Raw genomic sequence first — 27,948 nt, 5'->3', positions numbered from 1 at the left:
TCTTCAACTTTCATGCTAATAACGCCGTCAGTCCTGTCATCATGCTAGTAGATCTCTAACTAGCCAAGCTAAGCCTCTGCTGCCACTCAGCACAGCTGCGTTGTATAGCTGTACTGCATTTACTGTACTACATTATTACTTCTACATTGGATTTTTTAAATATGACATTGAATAGTATGACATTAAAACTTTGGGGGTAAAAGAAGCTATTACTATTTTGTTTTTTGGTGCTAACAGCAAAATCTAACAGTTACTACTTATGTTTGAGATTAATTTTTTTCTACTATTAAACGCTATTGTAACTAATCATGGGACTAATGAAAATACAACATTAACCAACAAATTATTGAGGTGTCACAGTGTTATACAGCATGCCAATGTCACCACCAAGTACCAAAATCAGGAGACACTGCAAGCATCTTTTGGAAGTACTGCCCTTTGTTCAATTTTCCAATTAACCTCATTTGGCAAGCAATAAATCATCATTTTGTGACTCTGACATACCAAGAGTAGCTGAGCTGCAAAGTCATGATCTTGTAACATGACTCATGAAAGTGTCATAGCACATCTTATGACAACAAAACTAAGATATCAGCCTTTAAGATAAGATAAGATAAACTTTATTAATCCCCGACGGGAAATTCAGGGATGCACAGTAAGCTAATAGACAAGCCTTTATACATGTTTATGTCAGTTGTCATGAAGGGCTTATGTAGCTGTTGTAGCCCTTTCAACATCTCCATTGAGTATTAAACTGTATAAAAAACCTAGCAGTCCCCCCCAACCACATTGTTTAATACCTGCACAGCCACTAATTTTGAAACTACTCATTTGATAAATAGTCAGCCTTTACATTGTATCATATTACTATATTTCCTATTTATTAACAATCTACATTTGAGATGAATTTCTTATGAGCAACACTGCAAGGAGCTAGATAAAGCAAGTTTAGAGGTGTGAGCTATTAAAAAAAAAATCACTGCCAGACTTAAGTGCAATTAATTCACATTATTTGCCTGCTGAGTAGAGAATCTGGAGAGACCAGCTGTATATCAGGTTTAAAGGTTTACAATTAAAATAGCCAGCCATATTTTTTATTTTTTTGTACAAGTTTGCACAAAAGTTCCTGTTTACTGTTTGGGCTATCAGATCCCTTTATTAGGCGAAGACACAGACATTTGCTGCAAGCATTAAAGTCTGCCATTTATCTTGCAGCAGATTCAATCTACTGAATAATTAAACAACTTTCTTATTACCCTCCCTTTGCTTAAGAAATTAGAGTGGTGGAGAAAAACCAGCATGTAGACATGCTGTTCAATTCTTTATTTCCTTTGATTAAGAATATATTATGCATCGCTATGATTCTACCCCAGTTGTTTCAGGAAATGAGTCTTATCACCCTCCGCCTCTCACCAACTGCTGTCACGTCTGCTTTTCTCTCCATATTCCTGCTTGGCATGTGACAGGTGTGCATAAGAAAAGGAAGAGAATAAGAGACAAAGACGAAAGAGACATGACAAGTAACCATGTGAATTAGAATCGGAAAGGAATTCCTTTTGTAGGTCTGTGAAAAAAGGTTTAGATCTCAAGGCTGTCAAAAACGTTAGCACCCTTTTCTGGTGTTTTTGTTCCAATGTAGGTGATGTGTCAGTGGATAGGCCCTGTAGCACTAGTCTTAGAGAGTATGTACTTACTAATACAAATGTATACACTGTATAGGCGCATACATATACGCTGATGTCCCCAAATAATTGCCTCAGCTATTTAATAATGTGAGAATGCTAAACTGGAAAACCTAATAATCTACCGGACATCATAGAAGGTGATTTACTCCCAATTATACATAAACATAAACATGATGGTTTCTGATTAAACAGGCTCACTTCGATGTTATAGAAGCAGACATTTCAAACAAGAACAGGATTTATGAGAAATTTATACAGGCAGAGCATCTTTATCATCTTGCCAAGGAAATTAGAAATGCAAGACATGTTTCTATGAAATGCCTCCAGTTTAGTAACAGATGTCTTGATAGTTTTTTATTAATAAATAAAACAAAAGCATAAAAAGCCATATAATCAGATTTCCATTTTGTCCACAAATACATCTACATGCATAGCACTGATGTGCAATTGTTTTACATATTCTTAAAAATTAAAAAAGCTTTCAGAATGACATTTATTTAAATATCTTGGTGTCGGTTTTGAAAAATGTTAAATAATTCGTTACACAAGTGTAAGTGCAGACAGGGCACATCTGTCTAGTGATTTTCTGCCTGCATAATCCAAGGTGGCAGAGCAAGACTGCAAAATAAATACTTTTTCATTTTCACTGGTATGTCTGTTCTATTAGATTTTCTATACTTCTGATAAAAAGGAATACTTGTCAACAGACACTCCATTGTTACTGTCAGATTCAAGCACATAGCTAAACTCACAATGAGATTTTATATTCAGAAGGTTCCTTTAAAATTTGATACATTTATATCCAGGGTTGTGCAAATGCTCTTTAAATTATTCACTGTGCATTTAGAATATAACTGAAAAAAAAAACAAAAAAAAAAAAACCCTGTGCTGTATCGTTTCATGGTTTCATGGTGGTGAATATAGTAATTATTTGTTACATAGAACAAAGTGAAGTGAAGATACTGGAAATGTAAAACAGACCAAACTGCTCAAGGTGTTTGCAACTTTCTTTTTCTAGTAACGTTACAATTTCAGCCTGATCTAGCCTAATTCAAATCAGATAATAGTTCCGTTTGTATCAAATGTATGAAAATAAAAAATGCACAGTGTTTGCTTTTCAAAATCATATGTCACTAGCATTTTTAAATGCTAATAGCAGGAGAATTAAGCTGACATCTGCTGCCATTGTTAATTGCAAATTGCAAAATCTCATCCTTATTTTGCTAAATCATAACTGTTTACCTATATTCAGTAACAGAATAGACAGAAAGTTTTTTTTGTGCGTTATTAACCTCTACTCTACTTACCAGTTAGCTAACCTAACCAGAATGTCAACAAGTTGTGTAGCTAATGTAAGAGCACAGCATTCCATACACTTCAGTATTAAATATATTACATATACAGTAACTGATGTTAATGATATTCCTTTTTTCCATCAAAACCATTTATGAGACAACACACGCTGTGATTTACCTTAAAAGCTCAGGAGATAGTGATAGACCCCTTGTCAAGTGGATAATTAAGCATAGATTAACTTCTTACATAATTTTAAATATGACAAATTATTATGAATAGAGTGAATGAATAGAGAAGACAATGTAGCATTATTATTATTATTATCATAGATATGAAAGAATAGTAAAATGTAATTTCATTTATCAACCCAATCCTGTTTATAGCAGATCTTTATCTTTACTATACCCTTTAAAAATCTTCAATATAGAGACATAAAGAAACTGGTGATGCTTAATGATAACTTTGATTAATACATCATAAATAGCTATGAACAAATTATCAGATGTTTTCAGAATTTCACAACTGGGTGATTAAACAATGAGGAATTATGAAAAGATGATTCTACACTGAGTGATTACAGTAGGTGAATTACAATGGGTGATTAAACAGTGTGTGATTATACAGTAGGTCATTATACAGTGTGTGATTATACAGTAGGTCATTATACAGTGTGTGATTATACAGTGTGTGATTATACAGTGTGTGATTATACAGTAGGTCATTACACAGTGTGTGATTATACAGTAGGTCATTATACAGTGTGTGATTATACAGTGTGTGATTATACAGTGTGTGATTATACAGTAGGTCATTATACAGTGTGTGATTATACAGTGTGTGATTATACAGTAGGTCATTATACAGTGTGTGATTATACAGTGTGTGATTATACAGTAGGTCATTATACAGTGTGTGATTATACAGTAGGTCATTATACAGTGTGTGATTATACAGTGTGTGATTATACAGTGTGTGATTATACAGTAGGTCATTATACAGTGTGTGATTATACAGTGTGTGATTATACAGTAGGTCATTATACAGTGTGTGATTATACAGTGTGTGATTATACAGTAGGTCATTATACAGTGTGTGATTATACAGTGTGTGATTATACAGTAGGTCATTATATAGTGTGTGATTATACAGTGTGTGATTATACAGTGTGTGATTATACAGTAGGTGATTATACGGTGTGTGATTATACAGTGTGTGATTATACAGTAGGTCATTATACAGTGTGTAATTATACGGTGGGTGATTATACAGTGACTAATTACAGTGAGTGATTATATGGTGAGTGATTATACAGTAGGTGATTATACTGTGTGTGATTATATAGTGGGTGATTATACAGTAGGTGATTATACAGTGTGTGATAATATAGTGGGTGAGTATACAGTGAGTGATTCTACAGTGAGTAATTATAAAGTGAATATTTATACAGTGTGTGATTATACAGTGGGTGATTATACAGTGACTAATTTCAGTGAGTGATTATATGGTGAGTGATTATACAGTGTGTGATTATATGGTGAGTGATTACAGTGAGCGATTATATATTGTGATTATATATTGTGTGATTACAAAGTGGTTGATTCTGCAGTAGATGATTGTACAGTAGGTGATTATTCAGTGAGTGGTTACAGTGAGTTATTCTACAGTGAGTATTTATACAGGGTGATTATACAGTGACTGATTATACGGTGAGTGATTATAAAGTGGTTGATTCTACAGTAGGTGATTATACAGTGAGAGGTTACAGTGAGTGATTCTGCAGTGACTTTTTGTACAGTGTGTGATTATACAGTGAGTGATTACAGTGAGTGATTATACAGTGTGTGATTACACAGTGATTCTACAGTGAGTAATTATAGTGTGTGGTTATACTGTGTGTAATTATACAGTATGTGATTATAGAGTGTGTGATTATACCGTGTGTAATTATACAGTATGTGATTATAGAGGGTGTGATTACAGTGAGTGATTCTACAGTGTGTGATTATGCAGTGAGTGATTATACAGTGAATGATTATACAGTGTGTGACTATACAGTGAGAGATTATACAGTGTGTGATTATACAATGGGTGATTATACAGTGACTGATTATATAGTGGGTGGTTGTACAGTAGCTGATTATTCGGTGAGTGGTTATACAGTGTGTGATTATAAAGTGGGCGATTATACAGTGTGTGATTATAAAGTGGGTGATTATATACAATTGAGTGATGTGGTTATACATTAATTTTTGTGCCTTTATTTATCTTGCAGATAATAAATAAGGTATAAAATTACACTTCAAATAAGTTGTGAAAATCAAGTCTTTGCAATGGGTTGGTATTTAATAAGTTTAAGGCAAGGAGTTGACAGTATATAACTGAAGTAAACTTGAGATAAGCCTAGCACATAAGTTTTGTCATCATGAGGCCTTTGGACAAAACTGTCTGGGCTTGCTGGGGAATATTCTGAAACATTCTAGGTATGGCTATTCTATTCACTTCCTTTCATTCCTTCCTCAAGGCCCTCTTTTCCTGCTCACTGACTTTAATGATTTAATCATAATCTTGCCTTGACTATCTCTCACTTTCTGAAGCTACTGCGTCCTCTTTTCAGGAACATAATCTTGGCACAGCCTGTACCTCAGCTGCACATAGGGGCATCATTATATACAGTATATATCCACAGCACATCAAATACCAAATTGAACAATACATTCCTAGAATTGATATTTTGATGTCTCTAGATCGTTTTGCACAACTAGGTTGATTTTAACAATGCTAACAAGGAATTTTTGCATGTCATTCACCCTGTTATGTACAGTTACTGCCTCTCTACTGAAGATCTGTTTAGATCATGTCCTGAAACTGACATCACTTTTTAGTGTTACTCTGCAAGCTGAGAGTATAGCTCCACTTTTTTATGAGTACTTTTTTCCATTTTATAGTAGTTATCCAATGTGGTCAACCATGTAATGGGAAATGCAAGAAAATGCAAGAAACAATCATTAAAAAGAATTAGCCTGTTTTTTTTTTTTTTCACATATTGTGTAATGACCAAATTTGTCCACTATGCTAGGTCTTGTGAGATAATAGGGAGGACATTCTGATGCCTGGGATATTCAGCAGCATTGTATTTAACATCCAAAAGTGTTAATTGTTTAAGTCAAACTTAAGGAATTGATTTTGTTACATTAGAAATACTTTGAGATTTACTGGAGACACAGCAGGCATAAGACGACATCTGACAGTAGCACTGAATCTGCAGTTTAAATTAAAAAAACTTTAGTATCAATGCTGAATGTTGAATAAATAACAAAAACCCTGAAGAGCACTTTGAAAAATCCAGACACAATTATTTATTACAAGCAAAATACAAAAACACACCACGGTTCTACCAAATGATTAGTTGCTTGACATAAATTACCATAAGAGTACTATTGGTTAGTAAGCTGCTTATTTTTGCAGTTAGACCACAACATAGGAACAGCAAGAATATGGACAAAAAGACTACATCTAAAACGTTGGCATTGGATATGTACATTTTATCATGTACCTTTCCTATTGCACACTTTTTTAGTGTTTAACAATTGGTCATTTTAAGAGACAATTAAGAGAAATTTTCAAAAAAGGATTCATTACTGATTCTTTCCTTCAGGGCAGTAAATTAATAAAGAGAACAATGCATAAAAATAAGAACTATGAACAGATGGTTATCTACAGGTAACCATCCCAGAGGAACCTTCACATGAAAAGAACAATGGGGTACTCCTCACAGACGCTGGAGTTTAAGAATGATATTCATACGATGGATAGTGTAAGCACTAGGCTGGAGAATGCTAAAGAAAAAAAACAAATCAGTAATGTGGTGGAGATGTTTTATCGTGATGAAAGGGAAAAAAACGACTTGCTACAGCACATAAAATAACAATTTGTCTCAATATTTGGACCACCAAGCATCATTTGTGCCATCGGTGTATCTATCTCTGTATTTACACACATGCTTGCTGCACTCAAGCAAGAAGAAGAAAAAGTACCTGAGGAGTGAGAGAGTCAGCAGATGAAGAAGAGCTGAGGTAAAATAAATCTTGAGATACATTATTTATTCATTCATTCATTCATCTTCAGCAACCACTTTATCTTGTTCAGGGTTGCGGTGGATCCAGAACCTACACCAGGAAGACTGGGCATGACGCAGGAATACACCTTGGTTGGAATGCCAGTCCATCACAAGGCACCATACACACATAATTCACACACTTGTTCACCTAGGGGCAATTTAGCATAGTCCATCCACCTGTCGGTTTGTTTTCGAAACTTCACATAGGTATTAACCCAAGCTCAGGATCAAACCAGAGACTTTGGAGCTGTGAGGGGCAATGGTACTCGCTGCACCACTGTGCCTCCCATTACACAAAAGTGTCAAATATGTTGTCAAATACATAATAGATAATACATAATAGATAATAAAGCACAAGGCTGCAAGTTCAGGGACTGACAGGTAGCTCCTCAAATACGAGCACTCCATCCAATAAGACCTCTGCTCAAAATGGGGACTTGATGCATAGGTCTGTAAAATTAATAGAATTGATGACGTGTTTGAACTTCTCCATGAACTCATCAACTAATCTTCAAGGTACACTATGGCCAAAACTATGCAAGTTTGTAACTTCCAATGCAAATCCCCATAGCCACATTCCAAAATGTAGTGGAAAGCCTTCATAGAAGAGTGGAGGCTGTTAAAAGAACAAAAAGAAAAGGGGGGGGGGGGGGGGCAACTCCATATTGATAACCATCGTTTTGGAAAGGGATGTTCAACAAGCACATCTAGCTGTGATGTTCAGGTGTCCACATACTTTTGGCCATATAGGGTACATGCAGAGATATTTTGAGAACTTGAAATTTGAAGCCACACTTTTGTATACATTTTAGGATTGCTAACGTAACATCTTTATTAAAGTTAATGAAGCAATATACTCGCTGTCTTTCTTATACCCGAGTATGAAACATATACTATGTGCTGTCCACAGTTTATTACTGGTTGTCAGATGTCCTCTACAGATATGGTGGGAATGACAGAAGAACTTGTTTAACATGGTTCAGTCTTTACAAATGATGCGAACCACTGCATTTATTATTATTATTATTATTATTATTATTATTATTATTATTATTATTATTATTTTACATTCAGAACCAGGGTTTAATTTGTCACTGTGCACTGCATTGAGTCTTTGCTGACATGGATCGATGCCTTTTGTGGCCTGTATGAATACCTCAAGATCGATTTGTTGTGTTTCCATAATATTTTATTCTGGCCTGGTGCTGTTCACAAACCTTGTCACTCATATGTAATTCATGAGACATGAGGCTTCTTAATAAAGCCAAAGTGCATCCACACATGCACAGGCTGCAGGAGCCTTTCATGTCCCTGCAAGATTTACTGACTGTCCATAGAGGCATCTATAAGTATTAAGCACTTGCATCATCCTCAGTGACTGAACTACAGCAGTGTGTATAAGTATATTAATTTATTAAATCATTAATCTTCAGTAACCGCTTAATCCTGGTCAGGGATGTGGTGAATCCAGAGCCTGTCCCATGAGGCATGAAGTGGGAATACACCCTGAATGGGAAATCAGTCCATCACAGGGCATGTGTGAGCACACACACATTCACACCTTTGGTGTATAAATACAGAGATAGAGAAATAAATATCAATGTAAGACCTACTACCACCATTCTTTTTTCAGCCCCTACACTATATCTTATAAGAGTATCAGTTAAATTTTTATTTATCTTATAATAGTCTGCTTCTCTTTTCTTGAGATAATAACACTGAACCTCAATAGAACATACTTAAAAAGAAAAAAAAAACATTTCTGGACATAAATCATTTACCCAATTATCCATGTGAATAACATGGTTATCTTTTCCTGGATTTCTTGTGTGTATGGTTGGCTTAAATTACCTGGCCTCCGCATCGACATTCATCCCTATCAGAAAAAAGAAATAATAATAATAAAAAAGAAAGAATGTCACTAGCACATATCCATTTAAATTGAATGTGGTTGAAGTTAGTGGTTTCTAGAAAGGACAGTCTTAGAATAATCACTGAACCTGAGCTACAGCTCATTGGTCCACTATTCACGTTCATAAATTGCAGCCAAAGTAAAATGGTCTATAAATAAAGCTGTCTAGAACCAACGGTGATGCTCAAAGACAATCTAGTGTGATGAGGAGTGCAGAAGGGGTGTGGTTTGATACATCTCTGATGTGATGTTCTTTCTGGTTTGATCCACGACTCACAGCGGCGTATGTATGAATGGGTTTAAGTGTGTGTGTGTGTGTGTGTGTGTGTGTGTATGCGTTCTGTCACTTCATTAAAGGAAGCAGTGACTCAACTCAGGGCTCCAGGGGGCGGAGAAGTCATTTACGATCTCCTTGTTTTCCCCAACCCTTTAATTAGTGCAGCTGAGTGTATGTATTTTGTTTTGTTTAGGGATACTTCCCTCCAAAAGCCATAATCACAACTGGATTTAGAGATCACTGGCTCTGAAAATGTGACTAACAATGTGTGAGTTGGGCATCACCCACACCTTTTCTTTACATTGGTGCTACTGGTTAATGACGGCTTCATCTTTATAGAAACATTTGGATCCACACCCTATTAGTCATGTAGGGAGCTACGATGGGAGGCAGAAATCTTAGTGGCACATTTGGCCCTTTGTATAGTGCACTGGATTTTAGTGTATACATACTGCGTTTCTAACTGAAAACTACGTAGTAATCAACATTGTAGCAGTTCTTCTCTGTGCAGTGGGGGCAGGTTTTCCCCATCAGCCTTTCTGACCGAGACAATTGCGTGTTGATTGAGAATTGTTATCCCTTGAATTATAGAGTAGATTCCCACAAGGTGACTATTGTTCTCATGGATCCAAAGCCGCATTCACAAAGAATCTTAAGCCTAAAAGTAGCTCCTAACTTTAGGACAAAGTAATTACTTGGCTGTTGATGCTAAAATGAAGATTTATTTTTGTCTAAGATTAATTCACAAAGCATCTTAGCACTAAAAGCAGGTTCTAAACCTGTGAAAATGCTTGCAAGAAGTCAACAGTGCAGTCAGATTCATGGGTTTTAAAGACAACAAGCTCTTAAAACCGTATTGTGTTGATTGCAGGAGTATTTCGATGATTGTGGAGTTGTAAAGGAAATCACCTCACCTGATAAATAATGCAGTACTACTGGAGACCAAAGTTTACACAACTCCCCAATACTCAGCTACATGAAAATAACTGTTCCATATGCTGCAAGAGCTGCAATACAGAAACACTAATATTAGTCATTTTAGACCAGTTTAGAAGAGGATTTTCTGGATATAGACTGGTTTTGCTGAACCAGGTTCTCTGATCCAGGTTTTGTAGCACTACACCTATCATGTGCTGTGTGAATCTGGTAGAGCTCTCCATTGAGAGTTGCAAGTGGACATGTACCATTTCACTGAAGCATGCTCAGATATAGGCCACCTCTCTGGGTGAGAGTGCTGACTAATGTTTTTGAGCAGCGTTACTAAAATACTCCTAACAAACGCATGCTTTAGCTTTCTCTCCATTCCAAAAGCAGCAGCTAAGCTTCATAATTGACTTTATAAAGTGACAACTCTATAGGTTGAAAAAAACGCAGAGAAGGTATGGTGTATTCTGGATTACCTACATGAATTTGTGAAAACAGAGCAGGCTACACATAAGCTCCTTATTGAGTCAGCTTAGACCCTGAGTGAGATGATTACTTGTGAACTGAAATGGAAATAAACACCAGATTAGCTAAACTTCAGGGGAGCTAGCTACTGAGGTAAACAACAGGGTGAATCCTAAACGGTTTCTCATTAGCCATACGCACACTCACTACATAGAATGTACGCATATGGTATATATGGTGTAGAAAACCATATGATAGAAAGAGCTGTTAAGAAAGTTGGTTTTATGGAGAAATACATGTGTAATAGCCATGTTTATTTTAACAGGCTTAGTGAATACAGCTAGCTGATTTGAACCATATCAAATAAATTCCAAAAACACTACAAAAGCATCAATCATTCCATGATTGCCTTATGTGTTTAAAATGGGTGTGGATTTCAACTCTGGTTCAACTGGAAACTGCGTCTTTTCTATTTTTTTCCCCTTTTGCCATCATCATTTCTGTTGTTATGCCTGAGCGAAAGATACTTTAGGACCCTGTCGTTGGTGTTAATGTTGCTGCATCCATCTTGTTATTCTCTGCTCTCAACAAACCCATTTGCTGTGATTTGGCCTCGCTAACAATTGCAAGGTGTTTTGGGTAAGACACTACTGCTGAGTTTACTTTGATGTAGGTTTGCCAAGGAGCACATTAAGGCCACTTGTGGAAACACTTTTGAAGCATAAAAAAAAAGAAATCGGACACCCTATGGCCTTGCATACCTCACAACCATGCCCAAGCAAGGGCCACAAGGCTGCAAGTGCACCATTTAGGAGGGGGCAACAGTGATACTGTTTGTCCTTGTTAAATGGCAGTATAATATCTACTTGAGAGGGAAAGTTCTGCACGATGGCTCAGTGGTTAAGGCTCAGTGGGTTGTGAGTTCAAAGCCCAGCACCAAGTTCCCACTGTTGGGCAAGGCCCTCCACTGCTCAGCTGTATGCTTTCTCAATGTATTCGTATTACACTTTGGATAAAAGCATCAGCCAAACGAGGTTAGTCAATCTTACTTTGTGGAGAGAAGACCCATATTTTTGAGGTACTCTACAAGCTCATCCCTACCATAATTGCGCATTTTATGAGATTACTACCATCTACATAGGTCACTTTGTAGGTGTACAGTTATTGACTGCAGCCCAATAGATGCCATCTGCAATTTGCAAAAGCCCCACTCTCTTTTTTCCATCAACAGACAGGGAACACCATAGGACTACCACTAAGAGGATGTTATTTGGGTGGTAGATCATTCTTAGCACAGCAGTGACACCGACAATGACTGGCTAAAACGAGTGTCTGTTTAATATTGTTGAAATAAATGTTTAACTCCTTAAAATTAGTGACAAATGTTTCTTGTTTATTGGGTCCTCAACTGAATAAGCAAATTAGAATTTACCATTTATTTACATGATATACAGAATTTGTTTTGTTCATAATATACAAAACTGTATGTTTGATGCAGGTCACATGACTATGAGTCATTTTCTGGCCATATTCTAGTCCTCCAGTTGAGTCTGAACAAGATCAGCCTTGTTTATAGTGTGAATAATTAGCTGCCTGTAATTATTTCTTTGGCCTAGTGCTACACCCTTACTGAGCAAGCAAGGTCTCATCTTAGTTGGAGGTCTAGGTCTAATTCTCATCGCAACATGTGTTCCTAGTTGTTTTTTTTTTTTTAAGTTTGCTGAATATAGTGAATATTGAGTATGTGAGAGCAATTAACCACATCTGATCCACTGATGTTCCTCTTTGAAGCCAGAAAGGTTACTTGCTTTCATGCCCATCAATAATGATGAGGTTAGAACTACATGTATTCATGAAATTACATTTTGCATGAGGTGTGGTCTTCTTTGCCAATGTAATACCTGCAGATGAAATAGAAAGTGAGATAATGTTTTACAGAAACCTCATTTAAAAGTCCTTTTAGCAGAGGTCCTAAAGGCATGCAACTGTACCATGTACCACCCATTACATACAATGGACTTGTGAATAGATGGAGTGTTTCCCTAGTCTGCTATTGTTTAAACACTTGTTTCAAGCTATTAGCTAATTAATACACTGATTTATACATGTTGGATCTAATTTCTTTCCTAGTACTACACTTCACCCAAAATGAAAAATGTAACCATCAATACATTTGTTGTAAACATGTCTACTTACCTCTTACAGCTTTGATGCAGTAACCTCTAAAGCAAACTCCAGTCCTGGAGAAACTAAGCACAGCAGAGTTTATTTTTCTACCTTATTTCACACACCTGATTCCGCTCATTAGCTAATTGCTAAGGCCTTCATGGGCTGAATTTGATAGGTTTGAAGAGGGTAAACACAAGTCTCTGTAGGCCATCCCTGATCTAGGGTGAGATTTTCAGTTTGAATACTGGTTTGAAAACCCCATGATGCATCTTCAAGGTAGAGAGTAGAAGTATATGTTTTCGCTGGCTACCTTACTAGCTAATGCAAAAGAAAGCCACAGATCAGTGATACAGAAAGCAAATGCTAAGAAGCATATGTAACAGTGGTTCTATAGCTAAGTGGAGGGCTGTAAGTCAGCTGAGACTTCTTGCTGAGTATCAGTAAGTGACTGGGATTGTGACCCCACGTGGGTAGCCTATAAAGGGTCCCTCCTACATCATAGTCATCTTCTGGCCAGTCTTAACAACCTGAGTATCGAGATGGATACATCTGATTTTACATAGATTGCCTTCTGTTCTACTTCCTTTTGTACCCAACTGTCAGTGAGGTCTCCTTTGGATCAAGCAGAGGACATCATAGGTTTTGTAACACGTCCCAACAGTGCACCTTGCCAACCCTTTATTGAGGATGAGAATCACTCAAACTCAGCATTCTGAGGCAGACTGATGCATTCAGTCTGTGGAGTCTAGCAAAGGAAGATGGGGAGCTCCATATCGCTACTTCACAATTGTCTGCAAGTGACAGTCTTACTGCCGCCCAGGAGGTAACCAAAGAAGACCAGTGTTCAAGTCTGTTTACGTAATCATTTCCTTTACCCAATGGGCTAACCTGTGTTTAGATCCAGATCCAGAAAGAGATCCTTCTAGCCTTCTAGCTGTGGTTCACAATATAATGAGAAAACCTTTATAATGAAAAATATAAGCACATATAGTGAAAAACAGTTATTCATTCTGGGGTAGGAGATATGCTCTGATGGATAGTGGGCACAGAGGGCCTGTAAATAGCTGGTGAAACGATGGTCTAGAATGGGGAACACTGGTTGAATAGTCTGTTGAATGAGCTGCAGTCAGAAGGCAAACAGCCATGGAGTTGGCCAATTGTGCATGTTTTTTGGCTACCTTAAAAATTTAATCTTAATACTTAATTAATATGATCATGCCACCTATTTCTGCACAATTAAATTAAGTGCATTTTCATAAATAATGCATTCGTATTAGACTCATGAAAGAGAGAACATGCTCCATTGTGCAGAAGTCTGTGAAATGATCAAAGTAAGTGAGGAAGATATGTAGTCTTGATTGTAACTCGGTCTAGGTCTATAAACAGCTGTCTGATTCTATTGTATAAATCCACTTTTGCAATAGATATGGTCCGACCTAAATAGATTATGCTGTGTCATGAGTTGAAGACATCTTCATCACGTGGACAATCTATAATTAAATATTTTAGTCATATCTGACTAAAATCTGTCCCATTCTGCAATTTTTCTTCTTCTGGGATCTCAGTCCCAATATACACGTCTACTCCATACAACTAAGGTGCTGCATGCATAATTAATGGACATCAGTTGGGGAAGCTTGTAAAAAAAATCCTAACCTGAATCATGATTTGAAAGAAACACTGGACCACAGATTTGTCCAGATGCATAATGGGAAAATACCCATCATCTTCCAGGCTCTCAGAGAGGTTCAGAATTGAAGATAATGGCTTCATAGTGTGTAAGCCACTATCTTTCAATTCACTGATTGCCAGGACTAGGGCCAAAGGTGATATGCTGTGTTCCTGGTGGAGTTTCATCATAAAGAATTCTTTGTATATCCGTGACGTGTGTTCTCTGTTCTGAGCGGTTGGTGCCAAACTTCTCATTTAGGACATCCTTCAGTATCTGTAACAGCAGTCATATAACACCCCACAATTACATGTGGGCCATTGCTGGTTATTTAAGCATCAATTGTTATCATCATGGAGAAGCTGTCTATGCATCAACTTATTTCAATGTCATATTGTTTTAATTTACCATAAATATTGACGTGCCAAATGACCCTGGCTGTTGCATAATCGCTGACACAGTCGCTTCCTGGCCCTGAAATTGACACCCTCACCATCTAGTAATCATAAAATCACGCAAACTGTTTCTCTGTCAGTATACATTCCTTTAAGCAAATATTTCTGATGCATCCATCCATAGCTGTGTGACTGGCCAGAGAGTTTGTAACTGTTTTTGAATGTAGGCAGCTACATCAGTGGCAGGTTTTGTTTTTTTCTTCTCCTAAGCTGTATCATACAGATCTCAAAGGCAGGGTGCAAATGCATAAACTCAGTATGTGTTTTATTGTGGTCATTCCAAGAATCATTATGGTAGTCCATAGCATGGGTCAAACCATAATTAGGCAGGAAAATGCAAGGATAATCCATATTCTTAAATGTGCTTGAAAACCATCAAAGTTCACCTTTTGTCCTATAGACAAATGCCTCACATCATTATTATGAGAAACTATGTCATAATTATAAGGGGGTAAAATGGATACTATTATGAAATACTTAGTTCTAATTATTATGTTTAACTGGTGTAAACAGTCTTGCTTACGACTAAAAATGCAAAAATAATGTACAGAAAGAGAGAGAGAGAGAGAGAGAGAACTCAGGACCGATTCTGGGCTCGTCTGGGGGCAGGGCTCATAATCACAGTTTTGCTTTCACATTGAAGATTTCCTTCTGAACCATGGATCAATTGTGCAATTCAGTGTGTCACCTTTGTAAACGCAGGTTTGCATAATGGTAGGCATTAGATTCATGCATTTGCTTTTTTAAAAATGATTTTCCTGTGGTACCAACATTCAAGTGGTGAAGAACAGTGCTTTTTGGATACATGTGTGAATACCTGTAAATGATCTTGCAAAGGAGCTGATCTTGTACAGGAAGGTTTTTAGCCATTCAGGCCAGCACGAGACCACAAGCACTCACACCACAAACGTAAACTAATTACAGTACTTCAGTACTATGAAAGTCTGGTTTTATATATTAATAACCTAATAACCCCTTTCCCTGGCATTCAGCAAGTAGAAACAGGAAGTAACATGACAAGTTGAACCAATCACATTACTTGGCATGTGGCCCCGAGCATGGCTTGCTTCCATAACTGATGACTGCACCATAGTCCGGTTGAAGTGAACTGCAGACCTCAGTTTTCAAGAGAACCAGACGTTGGTTCTCTGGACTGCTCCTGGGCTCAAAATCAGTGGTCACACTTTACCAATTGTACTAAACTCGGGGTTCAAACAGCCCTGAGTCCAGATAAGTGTAAAAATGACCTGAAAGGGAGCTTGTAAGTAGGCTGATAAGTACCAGCAGATTAATATCTTTAGTAATGCAACCTCCAGGAACAGATTTTAAAACCACTTTGGCCACCTTTTCATGGCATATGATGAATCAGTGTTTGCCACTTCGAGAGAAATTACCCTTGTGGTGTTTTCTGTTTTAATTTATGTTCATCAGTTTAAGTCTCTCATATTTTAACTTACCATGCCAGCTAACACTGCTGATTTCCTGATGTAAAGATAGCTGATATATTGTACAAGCATGCACACATAAATACAGACACATAAAAAGTGACTGCCCCTTTTGCATTCCACTGCAGAAATATCACTTTTTTCCCATTTTTTTGCACTTCTTGTTGGCTGAGACTGCCACCCATCACCCATTGCTAATGGCTCTTGCATTTTTCTCATGCCTGCTGCTAACTCCTTCACTCTTCATTCCAATGCTCACTCTTCCTGTTCTGGGGGCTGAGCTTCTGTTCCTGCCTCGTCCATGTAGCAAAGGATAACTTACCTTTTTCTTCCTAGGGGGCTCCACAGCTATGTCTGCAGTTTGCCCTCTGCTGTGACCACTACCTCTCATGTTAGAGCCAGAGTACACAGAAGAACTGCTGCACAGAGAAAAGCAGTTGGAGGCAAGAGCAGCTCAAATTCAAACTACTCTCAGTTTAACAACTAGCAGGAAAGCACATAAAATAGTATTCCTATATATGCTAAACCATAGGTTCTCAACTTTGGGATTGTGACCTCACCTGAGATGCCAATGGAGTGGCAAGAGATTTTTACCAACTGCTATTTATAATGTAGTTCTATGCATATAAACTTGATTTATGCCATATGTACAGTAATGACAGTAAAACTCTCAGCTCATTATTATTCAAATTCCATCGGTCTTAATTTGAGCAACTATTTTACAGCGGATCTCAACATGTTGTCATGTTAACAAATGCCTTCATAATGGACAATGGCAGTACGCAACAACAACTATTTAAAATAAAAATAATCATATTTTGTGAGGGACGGTTGCAGATTATGGGCGTTTGCCTGTAAACATCACATGGGCGATATTTCATTCTGTATCGTACTGTCTGGGGTCCGTTAAAACATTCTGTCACAGAGTGCAGAAGTGAAAATCTAATTGAATTAATAAACCCTATGTCATCATATACAGTTGTAATGCATATTTATAATATTTACAGATATATGCACATTATATTTACACTAAATATAAGAAGAGCAAAAAAAAGCACAGAAATTAATGTGTGTGAGCTGTGATGCTTTTGGTGTAAAATGGACTTTACACTCATGAAAATATTACGCAAAATGGGGTCGTGAACATTTTGAGCCCTTAAAATCGGGTCACTGGACAAAAAGATTGAGAATCCAATGTGCTAAACATGTTTTGCAAAGTTTTCTGAATCAGTGAAAAGCAGCACCTTTAACTTTTACCTTTTGTACAGTATTTACCAAACCAAAAACTCTGCAATTAAATTGTTATCTTTGATAGGGATAAAACTATCTCATTCCACATGACAAGTTAATTTTCACAACCAAATCCACCAAATCCTGCATCCTGCGCTAAGATTGTCTAGCAGTTCTTATTCGCAAACACTATACCCTTAATGATTGTTTTCTCACTCAATGTACAGTATAATGTGTCAGCACAATGCATGCTGGATATTTTCCTAAAGATTGATGGATGTAGCTGCAACAACAATATTAATCTCTTCCAAAACACTGTGGCTAAGAGATGCCATACTGTGCTACCAAACACTACAAGCTTATGTAGGAATTCCACTTTAACACTTGCTAGCATTGTTAGCGTGCTAGTTGAAACACCCTTAGCCCTAGCAGAAAGCAATGTGTAACTGAAGTAATTGTAGTTTCATTGGATAGGCTATTTCCAGTCAAACTGTATACACAGTCATATTGGTTGTTAACTAGTTAGTTAACGTCCAATCAGGATAAAGCAATGAAGAAGGGGTTTTTGGCTATTAAAACCTGAATGCAGCAAATCAAATGCATTTGATCACTCCTTATTCTTAAAAAAGCCCAAAAACTTGTATTTGAAATTTTAATTAAATGTTTTGGAAATCACACCCATTCACAATGGCTCTAGCCAGTTCTACTCACTATGTCTGAAGTCACTGCACAACACCTGGTTCATCTGAGCTCAGAAAGTATTGTGGTGGCTCCTAATATTTTGACATGGATTCCCCCAAGAGAAAATAGCCAGAGAAATGCAACAACAGTATATTGTTCTAGCATCAGTACTGGAACTCGGAGGCAAAATGTGCAGTGCAGCAGTACCTGAAGACCATAAATGGGAAACAGGTATAAATTATATAGTAGGTTGTCCTGCAATTCATGTTTCCTCTGTGATTGAAATGAAACATAAGTAGGATTGATTTCACATCTGGTCCTTTTCATTTTCATTTATAAAGCAACTTTCCAAGCCCCCACAGTCTTTCCAAGCCTGTGCACAGGAATTCATATCCTGATATTACTGCACCACTGTTTGTATTTATACACTCTGTTTATAACATGGGCTTCTTTTCCTTGTATTCCTTGCAACACATTACTCTTTGAAAAATGCAGGGTATGTGTCAAATATACTCAATATTCGCAGTGGACATTACAAATAAAACATTACAGATGCAACTGGTTAATGAAAAACTAAAACAACGTGTTGCTTATTTCCCAGAGTATAAATCTTTGCATATAGATTGCATGTAGCTCAGGTTACTGTCTGTGTGGAGTTTTGCATGTTGTCCTACATGGGTTCCTCTGGGTTCTCTAGGTTCTAACTTCCACCTCCCAAAAACATGCTGGAACTCGATTGGCTACTCTAAATTGCCCCTAGGTATCCTGGTCAGGATCACAGTGAATCTGGAGCCTATCCTGGGAACACTGATCACGGGAATACATCTTGGATGGTTTGCCAGTCCATCAATCACAGGGCACCATGCGCACACATTCACACTTAGTGGCTATTTAGTATAGCCTATACAACTACGTGGGTAGGAGGAAACCAGAGAGCCTGGACGACCCCCACATGGACACAGGGAGAACCCGAGAAAGTCCAGGATCAAACTGGGGACCCTGGAGCTATGAGACATGCACCTTCTAAATGAATTGTATTCACACACAGACAAAAATAAATATCCCCATGTTCAAATAACATCACTTCAGTTATCCATGATTGGAAATGCATAATACACGAAACATGGAAACTGTGAGGAGGAAATCATGACACCAGGCACGGGGAGCATCTTTCATCTATACCACTATAACATACAACTTAATGGCATTAATATACAGCATATCAAATGTCCTAATCACAGTATATCTGTACACCATCACATACATACTTGCAGTAATTGTGTTGACATTGTGTGGGGCTGATTGAGGAAACAGCCACAACTGATCCACCAGTTGGATCCAGTCTTGTTTGGCTTCCTCCCAACGATTCAGCCATTTTCAGTTCCGTTTTGTCCTCCCAAGACATTTGTTCCTTTCCTCTGCTCCATCTTCCTCTGTGCCTTGTTTGGGAGGATAAACGGAGCTGCCACCACAGACGATACGCTCGCGCATAACTGGGATTTAATTACCGGTTTCTCATGCTCTGCCAAAACCAGATATTTGCTAAATCTGATGCCGGCTATAGCAAGGAAGAGAACTTGTAAGTTCAGGCAGAAATCTATTGGCCTACCACAGATATTCATTTTTATAAGCATGTTGTGCATCTCTATTAAAGCTTATAACCCAATATTTTAATGTCAATATTATTGGAAAAAGAGCCAAGCTATACTGAACACTCCTAAGAATTCATTTAACTAGGGCTTTAGGTAGAGAAACGATAAAGTCTGTCACAGTTATTACATAATCGCTTAATTATAGTTATGTATGCTGATCAGGATTATTTGAAAATATTGTAATTAATTGCTAGCTTTCAAACCCATAGGGTTCCATATAAGTATATGTAGCCAGTAAACACAATGGTGATTCTCAGTATATTTCTTGATATAATCAAACAGTTTCTGAATCATATTTTAATAATCATTCTCAGTCAACAGCTTTGACTTACAAGCTATTTGGAACTATATATTTTTTTCATGGAACACAGTAAATTTTAAGGACGTTATAAAGAAGTCACTGGAGCTAAAACTTTTTGTATATATGACAAGATTCAGTATATTAATAAAAAACTAATTCATTCATCTTTAGTAACTGCTTTATCCTGGTCAGGGTCATGATGGATCCTACAATTATTTCATTACATACTTTTTAAGTTATAATTCATTATTTATTGTCCAAACAGTGCGTTTCAGTAATAAGGTTAAAATTTTCAAGCTATTATTTGTTCCATGTCTTTTTACACTCTGAAAGGCGTACAGAAATCACAGCTCAGACAAAGTTCATATTAATGCACTCATTCTAATCTGTTATTGTTTCCATCGTAACTGTACAGGGATTTGTGTGTGTAAAAATGTGTGTAATTGTTGATATGTTAAATTTTTCTGTGAGGAGACATTTATTTAGTATTTTCCCCTGATTTTTCCCCTAATTTAGTCATGGCCAATTCCCATTCATCAGGCATCTCTGCCCTATCACAGAACAGCTACCAACCAGGGATGGGGAAGGCTATCACATGCTTCCTCTGTGGCCTTTGAAGCCAGCCAAATGCATATTTTCAAATTGTGCTCATGCAACATCAGGAGGCGGCATAACACACTCGGAGGAAAGAAAGTGCTATCCACCCCCTTCTGCATGCATGGGCACACAGATGCCCATGATTGGCAGTGTCGCTGTGACTGATAGGAGAGATAGAGCCTGCCACCCCTCCCTGATAGCATGAACTTGTGTTCGCTGGATGATAGGGTGAATGCTTTTTTTTTTTTTTTGCCACTCAGGAGCCCTTATTTAACATTTTTGTAAGGAGTCTCCAGTGTCAGCACTTCGTAAAAGTCAGAGGTGTAACATGGAAACTCTTATTAATTTCAAGAAATGACTGTTTAGAGCTGCTATAATGTAGGTGATATAACAGGTACTAACTTCTTTTGTGGAGAGTTCACAGCATTAAACATTTAACAATAAATGGATAACAAGTAGAACTCAATGTCAACAACATCAGCGGGGATGCCAAGTCTCCCCACCAAGCCACCACCAAGTCTAGTCCCTCATGTTAATAATCTGTATGCCAAAAATACCGTTAAAATAAAACTATCTCATATCTCAAACAACATTTGACCTTGCTGTGACCTTGATCCTTTTTGGATCAATTCCAAAATCTAATCATAATTCATAATGATAATTCCCTATAAATCCTACAAACATTCAGCCACTCGTTCTTGAGATATTGCACTAATGAGAATCTTGGATGGACCGATGCATAAAAAGTATGATCTGTTGTTAGAGTTGGCAAATTGCTAGGGTATAAGTGGAATAAAACACTTCTGCACATGCAGTACATTCTGAAATATTTTGTTCCTTACACAGTATGCATTACTGTTTGAATGAAATGTATGGTGTTTTGGAAAATAAGCTAAATAGGGCTTGAAAGGCATTCAGATACATGTACTGTCTACATTTCTGATGATTTTAGAGACAGCTTTGACTCCCCTTTAAATAATAAATGTCAGCTGAGTAAAATGTTGCATTAGTTTTTTTTTTTTTTTTTTTTTTTAAATCAAATTTCTTGGTAGTGTGACTTTTTTATACTAGACTCAGAAAAATGGGTTTTGGCAGGGTTCTTTGGATGAGTAACAGTTCTACTTTTCTCACTTTTTTTTTCAGTGGCTTCTGCCTTGTTGCAGGATTCTGCATAGCAGCTTTAAGGGTTCCCCGAGCAGGATAACCTGAACAGCACTTTCCATTATTAGATGGAACCTTTACAGCATGTACTGGATCTTACTGTACTACCTCAATAAGAGACTAAATTGAGTAAACATAATCTGATTAATTTAGAATTATAACCTCTGAGAATTATAATCAAACGTAAATTCCTTGATTGGGTTTCTCTGTGTTAACATAAGGGTTAATGTAAACTGAATGTAATTACTATAACAGGCAGTAAGCAGCAATCCGGAATGAATGGAGATGTTTCTTTGATGAGAAACTCAGAACATAATTGCAAAAATTGGCTAAATTTAGCTAAATAGTGTCATTGTTATTTCATTATTTTTGTTTCTGTGATCATTAATAATAATTAAACAGCTATTTTGTTCAATTTTCTTTCTAAAGAGCACTTCACTCACTCCTTTTCAGCAAATAAACATTTCAACAAAGTGCTGCTGTACTACTTGTCTGTCATGTTTGTGTGCACAGGAAGCTCATACAGCAGTAATCTATAAAAGAACAGGAAGTGAAGCACTAGCTTGATGGAGTAAGATATAAGCGCAGGAGACAGAGGATGGCAGAGGTGGCTGATGTTTGACAAAGGGATTTTTTTTCTTCATGTATCAGCACTGCTTTAAAAGCAAATTAGATTTTTTTTTGTTTGTTTATCACCTGGGTTTTCTCGGTTACGCCGCCTCCTCAGAGCCTGCTGCATATTCATAAAAATTTCATCATCAGCCTGAATGGCCAACAGCATCTTTAGTCTGACTTGCTTCTGTCATTCTCTTCCATTGATTTTAGGCTTCCTGTTGTGGCTTCACTATGTAGTTTTTACTGTTTTTGAGAGCTTGGCTCTTTGCTGGCGAAGCTCAGATTAACTTTGTTGTCTTTTCTGGTTTATATCCTTATGGGGTTTTATCATACATACCATTGTAGAGTCTGGAATTTCTAGTGTACCTGTAAGTAAATAATAGGAGTATTTTAAAATGGGTTAATCAGACAAAGATACAGCTTGCTCCTTACTGAAAAAAAAAAAAGGTCAGTGATGAGTCTTCTGCCCCTTCAGTCACCTCAAACAAAGGGTGTCACTCATGTTTTCCATTAATGTATCAACTTCTAGACACACAAAAGACTCATAATGAATTTTTTTGTAAAATTAAATATCAGATGGGAAAAAAATCAGATAACCTCTTTATTTACAACTGTAGATTTTAGAAACTGATTTCATGTTATGTATGACATATAACATCAGGACATGAGCTGAAATGGATCATGATTCGGTGCTTTTTCAGGTCACTGTAAAATCTGTTTAAAAAAAAAACCCAACAAAACCTATGGTTTTTGTAGTATTTCCCCTTTTGCAGTCTCTGATCACAACAAGTTTAAGTCTCCATGTTAAAAAGTCTTCATGCTGCATTTGAGTAATATTGGATGTCATGCCAAGTGATAAATATGTGCTGGAAAGATGGGTAATAAATAGCATTCTTATTGAAAAGGTGCACAAATGAAGAATTATTGGACAAAACTGATAGAAATTCTAATAATGAGGGAGATTTTATTAGATTATACACTATGTGTATGCAGTTATAAGAAAAGCCGTGGCTGCTCTAGCACTTCATAACTTGTAAGCAATAGAAGTTGCCACAAATCTTTACAAAAGCATAGTTTCGTGAACTTGTTGAGTTTTGGCCTCCAATAAAAGTCTACAACAGATGATCATTAAAAATTATATGAATATTGGCATAATTGTAAAATATGGATGCTTTACTGGGAGCTTTAGAGGTTTGCAAGCTGATTTTTTTTAGTCTTTGTCCTTATACAGTTTACTTCCGGTCTCAGTTTGATTAAATAAGGCATTAGTGAAGAAGGTAAGAAATGAAGGAATCATTTTAAACCATTTCAGTCATAAATACAGCAGAGAATTCACAGATTTTAGCAGTCAACTATTAATTAATCATGGATCAGTGTGTCTTAAATTTTTAATAATTGCTGGATTCTTCAAATGATGAATTGTTGCCCACTGCTCTTTCACAGAGAATGGGTTTACTTCCGGTTCCCTCTGGATATGAGGAAGAGACACAGAGAAAGAGACAGAGAGAGTGGAGGCTTAGCGATTTGCACATGAACTCATTGCTGGAAGAAGCCTCTCGAGGGAAACAACAGCTCTGAGCATGCCTGGGACATTCTCTCTCTCTCTCTCTCTCTCTCTCTCTTTCTCGCTCGCTCGCTTGCTCTCATATACTCACAAACACACTCACACACATACAAACACACAGACACACGTGCGTAAGCGAGAAGGGGAAACTATTGGCTCGGCTTTTCAATCTAAATGCAAATGCATGGAACGGAAGCTCATGAACAAAAGAGGAGATACAACAAAGGGAAGGAAAACAAAAGGGCAAGATTAGAAAACACTTGTATCATGTATGTTCAAGTGCTTGCATGCGAGTGTATATGTGGGTGTGAAAGTAATTTAAACATGAGGTTTGAATATGTCTGGCAATATTGTGTCAGGCTTAGCTGTTCCATGGCAAAGCACCTGTGAGCTCATGGAATGTGACAATTTTTTTTCCATAATGAGATAGTCGGTGTGATGTGTAGGCGTTTCTGTGCGCGTGATTAGCCACAGCCATGGTGATGAGGTAATCTACAGTCAGCATGACCATCACCAGGACTGTGAAGTGTATAATGATGCTTTTACATCATTACACACATGAACTGCAATAAGTATAGAAAATGGCTACGGCTTTGCTTGCCAGTCTTATTACTGAATGAAAAGTCATCATTACTGGTTTTGCTCCATTAATGATTTTATTTATATCATGAAGTTCACCCCCAACAGGGAACCCCTGTTGAGCATAGCCATTAGACTAGTGGTTTAGTAAACAGAAAACCAGTTTTATGTTTTTTTGAATCCTAATTAGCATGAGGAAAGATATAATGAATCTGAATGTTAATGGAATATTGTTCTTAGAATGTTAGAAAGAAGTGAACAATGCCATTATTTTCCATGCATTTCACAACTCTGTTTATCAAATGCACTAATATTGTAATAACGTTCTCTCACACCAAGCAGCAGCAGAATTTAGTGGTTCTGTCAGAAACACATCATGTCATGTGGTCCCTTTGTTGATGTCAGTCTTCATTCTGTGACAGTTGACCTATATGGACTCTCGATACTAAACCAAACTAAATGAAAATAAGTTGACTATTAGTATAATATGCATTATATTGCCAAATATATGTGGACACCTGACCATCTCACCCATATGTGCTTTTTGAACATCCCATTCCAGGTTTAGTTCCTCTGGGAAGGCTTTCCACTAGATTTTGGAGTGTGGCTGTGGGAATTTGCTCATTCATCCACAAGAGCATTAGTGTAGTCAGGCACTGATGCAGGATGAGGAGGCCTGGGGTGCAGTCAGTGTTCCAGTTTATCCCAAAGGTGTTCAGTGGGGTTGAGGTCAGGCATCTGTACAGGTCACTCGAGTTCTTCCACTCCAACCTTGTCAAACCATGTCTTCATGAACCTCGCTTTGTGCAGTAGGGGCACTTTCATGCTGGAACAGGTTTTGGTCCATTATCTTACAGTGAAGGGGAATTATTAATGCTACGGCATACAAAGACGTTCTATACAATTGTATTACAATTGTGTGTGCTTCCAACTTTGTGGCAACAGTTTGGGGAAGACTGACATACTATATGGGTGTGATGGTCAGGTGTCCTCATACTTTTGGCCATATATTGTACTTAACAGGAATAAATCAAGATTAGACCAAATATAGAACGAAATTAAATCCAGAAGATACAGAGCAAAACTGGAGTGGCTTCTAGAGATACAAGAACTAGCAGACAAGGATTAATGATTACCAAAAGGTCATGATTAAACCACCTGACTAGAGAAACTAGGATAATGAAGGCAAGGATCTAACATAAAAGACGATAAATATAAACATGGCAAGATCTAAGTATTAAAAGGAACCAGATACAAACCAAGATAGGGTATAGGTATAGGAAAAAAAATACATAGGATAACACTAATTATGCATGTAACTATTGTTCTAACTCCCTTTGTTCTCGACCAACAGAGCGATTTCCTTTAGAACTTGTGGTATTTTCACAATAGCATTTTTCCTTCCAGAGTACTAATAACAAAGTGGTGACCATGACCCCATGTAGGTAGCCTGTGAAAGGTCCCCACTATGTCATATTACAAGTTCTTTCACATTCAGTTGAGGCAGTTGTGCACTTGTACTGTATACTAATATACTCACAGAGTTAGATGAGAGGAGAGGAAATTATCCTCAGCATTGAAGGACAGAATAAATGTAGTCACAGCCTACTAAGGGGATAGCTCCATATGGTGTACGTATAGTGATCCCACATGTGTACAAGGCTAGATGAAAGGAAAGATGGATATATAACAGTAGTTTTTATTGTAAATACTGCCTCATATGTCACTGCATACCCTTCTTGGAAGGTCACAGCATGCACATACACCTGTACAAGAAGGTATTGATTTGATTTGATTTTCATTTGATTGAGTCTGTGATTGATGTACCAAAAGAGAGACAGCGTTAATATTATGGCCATTATAAGCTTGTACACCAGCTGCAAAGCACTAATCAGCAAAAAGAAGCTATAGTGACCAACATAAGCTTGTAGACCAGCTAAATAATAACAGCAAAGACTACTTACACTCTCAGAAATACAGCTGGGGAAGTACATTCAAGGGGTACACCTTTTATGCAATTAGTGTGTTCATGTGGTGTAAATTGAATTAGCTTTTAGAGTAAAGCTTTATAGGTAGAACAGTGTTTATGTACCTTAAATTGTTTTTAAAGGTATGCTATATTTATGTTTAAAGTTGGAAGATACACACTAAATATATATAAAAGATGTATCCGTGATGGTACCATGACAGCAACAAGGAAAAAGTACAATTTGGTCCCTATATTTCTGAGCATGTAGGAAGACCATCATTAGCTGGTAGATTAAAAACCAGCAAAGACTAACTAGGGTGACCATCATAAACTGGTAAACAGCTAAACCCTCAAATTACTAACCAGTAAAACCAGCTGGAATGAATATCATAAACTGGTAAACCAGCTAAACCATTGAGCGTGAACAGAAAGATTCCATATTCTGGTCAACCAGCCTAACCTCCTTTACTTGGCCAAGCTGTTTTTTTTTTTTTTATTAATTCATTAATTTTTTTTAGTGTGGGATGTATACTGTAGGGTACAAGGAGTAAAAGAAGACATGCATAACTTTAAATGATAGCTTCAGGTGGCCATTCCTTTATTCTTGGTGCATTTATATGTAAGGAGAGCTGCTGACAGCACACATAAGTGCTTGCCAAATTAGCAACCAATTAATTGTCACCAATTAAATACTGAAATGCAGGAGTTGTTTACAGAGAAATGGTGGAGCTTCAAATTGAAGTATTAAGCATCAGTGGAAAACAGCATGTGATTTTATCTTATTAGAAACCCTTGAGGAACGCTTGTCTCAGCTGTTTCATGTGGTCTGATATTATGCATAGGCCTTACACTAAAGAAACTGTTGATATTATGCTAACAGGTAGCGGGCTACCAGCTGTGTTTAGCACTAGCTAGCCCCCAGTGAGTCTCCAGATGCCAAGCAAGTAAGCAATGCCAGCTTAAAACCATGATGTATGGATTTTTTTATGTTTAAGCAACGAATTTGTAAAAACGACACAAATCAAATTTTTCTTCGCTTTTAACACTTCTATTAGGCTAATTGGAATTCAGTGTGGTATGGAAACCAATGTAAAATTCATTCAGTCCCAAAATATGGCATGGTCTAAAAATGGGTTTCATTAATGCCTATTAATATCATGGCTATAACTAGTTAGGTCCAAACCT

General features: G+C 37.2%; 1 protein-coding gene and 1 long non-coding RNA gene across 2 annotated transcripts in view; one reads left to right on the top strand and one right to left on the bottom strand.

Annotated features, from left to right (window-relative positions):
- Positions 1–27,948, top strand: part of nalf1a (NALCN channel auxiliary factor 1a) — a 79,187-nt gene that overhangs the window by 32,321 nt on the left and 18,918 nt on the right. The window lies entirely within an intron of this gene.
- LOC113537230 (uncharacterized) lies at positions 7,777–15,538 on the bottom strand. The gene is made up of 4 exons (XR_008301059.1): positions 12,873–15,538; positions 10,202–12,577; positions 8,880–8,974; positions 7,777–8,659 (listed from the first exon to the last, which is right to left on the bottom strand). It is a non-coding gene; the product is annotated as an uncharacterized LOC113537230 (long non-coding RNA).

Source organism: Pangasianodon hypophthalmus, chromosome 26, assembly GCF_027358585.1.
Source record: "Pangasianodon hypophthalmus isolate fPanHyp1 chromosome 26, fPanHyp1.pri, whole genome shotgun sequence".
NCBI classification, from domain to species: domain Eukaryota; kingdom Metazoa; phylum Chordata; class Actinopteri; order Siluriformes; family Pangasiidae; genus Pangasianodon; species Pangasianodon hypophthalmus.
The sequence above is the reverse complement of the archived record's forward strand: the minus strand, read 5'-3'. Positions and strand labels throughout refer to the sequence as shown.